This window comes from Octodon degus, unplaced genomic scaffold (assembly GCF_000260255.1).
Source record: "Octodon degus isolate 3935 unplaced genomic scaffold, OctDeg1.0 scaffold00079, whole genome shotgun sequence".
Classification (NCBI taxonomy): domain Eukaryota; kingdom Metazoa; phylum Chordata; class Mammalia; order Rodentia; family Octodontidae; genus Octodon; species Octodon degus.
This window is the reverse complement of record NW_004524655.1, coordinates 7,518,737-7,525,672: the sequence shown is the minus strand read 5'-3', so window position 1 is coordinate 7,525,672 and position 6,936 is coordinate 7,518,737. Positions and strand designations below refer to the sequence as shown.

Below are 6,936 nucleotides of genomic sequence, written 5' to 3'. Positions count from 1 at the left end.
GAGGATCTCCTCTCGTGATCTCGCATTTTGCTTTACTACTGTCTCAACAGGACTCAGTGTTCTCAAACATATGACAAGAGACGACAAGGGTTATTGGGATCACTACGGTTAACCCGAGCATGTAGGACACAGGAGAGGCGGAGTGTTATTACCTCAAGTTCATCAATCAAAGCGAATAGTAGAACTAGGCTGAACGATGCCTTGCAAAATAGGCTGCAAATCTGGGTGGAACAGTCTCTCATTGCCAACTACCTGGGGCAAACCATTCCCGTAATCCCACTCTGGAGCCCTGGTGTGATCAGGGCGAGTCCAGATTTTGCCCGAAACCACCTCCTGGCGGGATTTCTTCCCTTTATCTTTCTTGCTTGTTTCACTCTTGTACAGCTTCCTCCCACACTAAGTCCCTTGTACTGGAAGCCTTGCCTGGGGCCCTGACTGCTCTGTGGACCCAACCTACGACACCTGTCCCCGCAGAACATCTCACTTGCCGGGTTGGCCTGGCTCCCGGGAGTGAGGCAGGGCTGGGCTGTCGCCAGTTAGAAGTCTTGCCCAGCTTCTGATCAAAGGCAGCTCTTGTCTAGAGCGGGGAGAGTTCTCGGGCACGTTGGAGGCAAGGTTAGGACTTCTGGAGATCAGACAGATTCTTTAGAGAATGGTAGGAAGAAAAAGCAAATGCCCTGGAATTGCACCTCACGGTGCATACGTGTTTCAGCATATTCCACTTTTCCAAATGGATTTATCTCAATTTCTCCGTCTCTCCCTGAGAGTGCAGGTCATACTTAAGAATTACGTGCCTGTCTCCCAGGGGCATCAAGGGACCAGTGTTCCCCGTGTGCAGACATTCTTGTCCTTACCACCCCTGCACATGCCTGGCCAATCCCTGGAACTCTTTCCTGGGCTTTCTCTGGTCACTAAATCTCATCTTTGCAACTTGGGAGCCAGGTCAGAAGGGCCATAGACTTTTAGCTTCCCATGAGCAACCCTTAGCAGATGATCCCCTTGTCCTTTGAGGGAAACAACTGGGAATGTATGATGCAGCATTTCAGAGGAAACTGGTTGCCTTGAAGCTCTGAGTCTGAATCAGTTTTCTTTTCTTTTTTTTTTTTGTGGTACTGGGGATTGAACTCAGGACCTTGAGCTTGAGAGGCAAGCACTTATTCTACTGAGCTATCTCCCTGGGCCCTCAGTTTTCAATAAGACAATTTAGAAATCATTCCATATTAGTTTAGGTAGTGCTGCTATATTCCTATTTTACAGTGCTGGGGGTGCAACCCAGGGCCTCCTGCATCGTAGATAAGCGCTCTAGCACTGAGTCCCAACCCCAGCTCCTTAGTTCATTCTTTTTAAACAGTGGCCTAGCCCTCCTCACGGTGGGGATAGCATTATTTGTCCACTTCCTGTTATTCAATCCTTAGGCTGTTTTCTTTTTTTTTCTCTATAATTTTATTGAGAAACAAATAGCAATGAGACACTTTCAAACCAGATTAGTAGGACAGTTTCAATAATTAACACATTGCATACTCTCTTCCTAGTGGTTAATTGCTGTACAAGATGCGGACATGATATCCTATTTGCAAACACTATTAGAACAAATCCCTCTATTCATTAAGAGAATGTAACTATATATCTATCCTAACCACTTTGAATATATAGGTACAAAATGGTCATTCATCTGTATGCCCTTTTTTGTTTAGTTCCATCATTTGAATATTATAGGTGTGTAAACTCAGCAAAATATTCTAAAAGAGTCCAGTAGCCCATAATACTATTGGGTCTTCCGAGTAGCACAATTTGTAATAGCTTAATCTTGGAAACAACCCAAGATGCCCATCAACTGAGGAACAAATTAAAAAGTTAAGATAATTTTATACAATGGAGTATTAAGAAAAAGAAACTTGAGGTTTTTGTTCGTAGATGGATGCAACTAGAGATCATACAACTGAAATAAAACAAACATCTGTAAACGTTGCCTCTCTGGTGTAAGAAACTGAAAAAGTGGGGCTAGGGAGGTAGCTCTGCATCATAAGTGCCTGCCCGGGAAGCACAAGGTCCCAAGTTTGATCCTCAGTATCACGTGCCATGCTGGCCCAGGAACCCGGCACACTGTGCTGGCCCAAAACCAGGCGTAGTGGCACACGCCTACAATCATGCTCTAGGGATGCTGACACAGAAGGATCACCACGAGTCCAAACTGTGTAGCGAGACCCTTCAAAGGACTTAGTTCCTTGTGAGAGAGATGGAAGTACTGGGCTGAGGAGATAGCACAGTGGTCTAAGTGGTCTAAGCAACTGCTTGGCAAACGGAAGGACCTGAATTCGATTCCCAGTACCACACGCTGTGAGCGTAGTGGCAGCCGCTGAAACCAGGCGTGGTGGTGCACGCCGGTAATCCTGGCCCATACCGGTCTCCACTTCAGTATAGCTCCAGCAACGGCGCATTCCTCAGGAGCCACAGCGCACCACGGGGGCACGTTCACTTGTCCCCAGTCCCAGCCCCTACCGGCCTCTTGACCTCTGCACTGCAGGTTGAATGGGTTAGCGGTGGCACCTCTCTTTTGGTAGCCTCCTAGCCTCTGCGTGCCCTTGTTGGTACCCTTAAGTCTGCCCATACTTTTTTTTTTTTTTTTTAGCTTTTCCATCTTTTATTACTGCAACAGCTTCATGCTTTATTTAGCCTTCTGACTCTGTGCTTGAGCCTTCAACACTTTCACCACGATTTTCTGCTTTTCAGTAGGGAAAGCAGGCTTGATCCTGTCACGGACACGCTTGGCACACATGGAGCCCCCAGAAGCCCTGCTGATGTGCTTCTTTGTCTTAGACAATCTCATAAGAACTTTAGGCCGCACAGCTCGAATCCCTCGAAGTCTGCCTGGGCACACACCACATGCAGATTTGGGGGCCTTCCCACCCTTCTTGGTATAGAGGTAAACAATTCTATTCCCTGGGGTTCGGGACAACCTAGTTTTGTTGGAAGCAGTGTTGTAGGAAAAGCCTACGACGACGGTACGTCAGGGGCCGGACCATTGTGAAAGCCTAAACTCCAGACACCGTACCCGGAAGCTGCCCATACATTTGTAAATACTTCTTCCATTTAACTCTCCTGAGTAAAACACTTTAGGGTTTGCCATTTCTTTTTGTTACGACTTCTGAATCAGCGCTTATACTTTCCTTGCACAGACACAGTAGTTTAATTTTGATTGATTCATAATCTCTTCTGAAACTTCCTTGGGATTGGATCACTCGCAGGAAAGCACGACATTCTTGATGGATGGTTGGAAGGCTTCTTCTTGTGCGGGTCTGGGCTAGGACTGGATCTGGGGGTCCCTAGAAGGTGGCAAATTCTCACGCGGTGGGCGGGGTGTGGGGGGGGGTGGTGGGGGTCCCAAGGGGGTGGAAGAGGGTCTCACCCACGCTGCGCCTGGGCTTGGACCAGCAGGTCCCGCCGGTGCCCTTAGGCTGTTTTCAATTTCTTGCTTTTGCGATCTATGCCACAAGAAACATCTTTTCCTGTAATTGCACCCCACATTTGGCTGTTATTTATAGCTCATTAGGAAAATGAGCTGCTTAATCTTCATCCAAACTATGGTGATCATTACAATCACAATGACAGAAGGATGAGCAATGAAATTAACCATGCCAAGAAGCAGCTGATGCTGGCACAAATAAATCCCGCTGCAAATAATCGGGATTGCAGCACTGGGCAATTAGAGATTTGCCATTTGGATCCCATGCTTGGAGAGAAGTGGCTTGTGATCTTAACATGGCGTTTCTTTGGAGGGAAGAACAGAGATAGCTCAGGTCTGTGGGCCAATCTGAGGGACCTTCCCAGGCAGGTGTCAAGGTCAAACGTGTGGGCCGCCATGTGAGGTATTAATGTATTTGGTGCTGGAGCTGGAACCCAGGGCGTTGTGCATGCTAAGCACATGCTCTACCACCAAGCCGCACCCCTAGACCCGGAAGCAACACTTCCCAGGAGCAACACTTAGCAGACATCCCCTCATCCTTCTTGGCCTGAAGCACAACAGGGATGCCGTGGACGGGGTTCTGACGAAGCACACAGCGCCCTCTACTGGAAATAAAAAGCCATAGCCCCAGTGCCAACCTATTTTTTGCTTATTCTCCTGAGAAAATCTTTGAATTTGATTGTGCTTATTAGCATTTCCTAGATTTTCTAAAACAAATATGTCTTGTTACAAGGATGAAACATGGGCCTGTTTAAGGCTCTTGGTTGAATGAAAGTCTATTTATTTTGTTGTTGTTGTTTTGTTGTGGTGCCTGGGATTAAACCCAGGGGCTCGTGCATGCTAGGCAAACACTTTATCACTGAGCTACATCCCCAGCCAAGTGTGGTTCTTCCTGATGCCAACTCTGTAGATAGAAAGTAAAATCATTTGTCTTCCTAAGTGTGATTCCTCCTACCTACATTAAGGAGAACAGAAACTCGCTAAGCACCACCAGCCCAAACGTCCTAAAATCATCTCCAAATTAGAACCAAGGGCCAGTGGACACGAATGGCTCTCTAAGACGGTCTTACTATGTAAGCCCACAAGTCTTTTGTGATGTTTGTTCAACCCTATCAGTGCTCTGGCATCAGACAGGGGATTTGACCCTTGCCCCAACAGCGCCCATGCTTTGCGGCGTGGCTTTGAAGTTGTTCCTGTCAAGTCTGTTTTAGGGCTTGGGATGGAGCTCAGTGGTACAGTGCTTGCCTAGCACATGCAAGACTGTGGGTTTCATCCTCAACACCACCATCAACCATGCCACTACACACACACACACAACACACACACACACACACACACACACACACACACACACGGTAAGTCTTTTCCCACCCTAGAGCATCGATATGCAGGTTGTAAGCTTCAGCTACCAGGCGCTTTGCAGCTTCTGATGGATTGCTGTCTTAGACACCTGCCCAGGCGCCCATGGCCAGGATCAGGTGTGCAGATGGGAGGCTGAGAGGACCGTGGAGCACAGCCAAGTGCGGGGCGGCCTTGCTACAAACCAGCCCTGTAATCCTCCAGCTGACTGATGTCTCGTAAACAAGCCGCACTCCGCCTGGAAGAACCGCAAACTGCCCAAGTGCAGAACTGGAGTTAGATAAGTCGTCAGCTTTTTAATCTTTGGCTTTTGTTTGTTCCTTTGTTTTTGAGACAGAGTCTCAGCATGTTGCTCAAACTGACCTCAAACTACCTCAGCCTCCCACAGCGGTTTGTGAGCCTGTGTGTGTCTAATGGGCAAATTGTTGTTTTAAGTGATGACTATCACAGTGGCTTGTTACAAAGCAAATGCTAACCTACGCTGAGTATCTGACGGCAAGCAGACCACTCTCTGGGCTCTGAGCCTCAATTTTCTCAGCCATCCGATGGGAGCAAAAGGGTTGCTGATGGACCAAGTAAGAGAGTAGAATGAGAACTAAGCATAGAACCCAGCACTTGGTAAGCACCCAACTATTATCATTATCAGCATCACCACTATCCAGTGGTGTTATTATTATTTTTTTTCTCTTGTGTATTTTAGGGGAGGGTCTACAGGGTCTCACTACTAGATCGGACTCAGTGATCTGCCTGTTTACAGCCTCCCAAGAGCTGGGATTACAGGCGTATTCACCACGCCCAATCTCAATTGCTGTCTCAGTGTGCCCTGGGGTGGGGCCTGGGGCTCGAACCCCAGCTCCTGGGCCTGCTTGCAGGTGCTTTAATCTGCTGAGCTTTTTGAGCTATTTGGCCGGCCCTGGTGTTGTTATTATTGGTTTGCTATCAAGAACTGTGATTACCTACTTTGGGAAGAAGAACAAAGAAGGCAGGGAGCAGAGGGGCGTGGGCACGGGAATGGACTCCATAGGGATAATAGAGTTTGCATTCATATCCAAAACTCAGAAGCCGCTTGCATCCCTGCTGGAGTCTGTGTGTGCTTGCAGTGTCCCTCCACAGCGTTGTGTGTCAGCATCTCGTTCCCACATCGAGCCCATTGCTATAACAGGGGCTGGGGGGCTGCTTTTGCTGAAAGTACTGACTCCTCAGTCGGATCTAAAGAAACCTAGTCAGCAATTCAAAGATAAAAATGTGGCAACTCTGCCTTTATTTTGTAGCTGTCTCATTTCTACCTCGACCTTTGGCTCAGATTCCTGCTTAACTCTGCTCACAGGCATGTTAATCGCTTAAGGAGTGTTCATCTAAATCCTCTTCCTTCAAGGATAAAGACACCGGGGCTGGTGAGATGGCTCAGTGGTCTAAAGCACCTACTTAGAACAAGCTAAGCCAAGCAAAGCACAGGGACCGCGGTTCAATCCCCCAGCACCACATGCCAGCCAGCCCCACCCCCTGGTGGGCTGAACTGGCCACACACTAAATAAATAAATAAATAAATAAATAAATAAATAAATAAATAAAAAGGATAAAGACACCAAGATACTGGGAAGTCATTGAGAGATTTGCAAAATTCTAGGAATTTTTGTTTTGTTTTGTTTTATGTATTTAGTACCGTGTCTACAGGGTCTTGAACTTGTAGTGATCCTCCTGTTTTCAGCCTCCCGAGCGCTGGGATTACAGGCTTGCGCCACCACGCCCAGTCTCAATCACTATCTCATCAAGCCCTGGGGGTGGGGCTGGCGCGGCACACCGTGGATGGAACCTGGTCCCTGAGCTCTACCTAAGCAGGCTCTTTAGTCTGCTGAGCTCTCTGGCCGGCCCAAGATTCTAGGAATCTTGCAGACAGCCAGGAGACTGTGCTCCCCAAAGAGGGAGCAGTCACCCCATGACAGGACTGAGCATCCCCTCCTGATGCGGGGCAGAAGAAATAAAAAGTGGGCAGAAAGGAGACAAGGAAGTATAACTTTAAAAATTGTACTCCTAAGTAAGCTGCAGCTTCGAGACATAATCAAAGATGTCTTCAAAACTTTTCCCCTCAGGGTCTTTGCTCCCATATTCTTAAG

General features: G+C 47.7%; 1 protein-coding gene and 1 pseudogene across 1 annotated transcript in view; both read right to left on the bottom strand.

Moving 5' to 3' along the window:
• The window catches only part of Svop (SV2 related protein), a 98,858-nt gene that overhangs the window by 35,028 nt on the left and 56,894 nt on the right, over window positions 1–6,936 (bottom strand). The gene's annotated exons all lie outside the window — the stretch shown is intronic.
• Window positions 2,629–3,028, bottom strand: LOC105742879 (annotated as a pseudogene).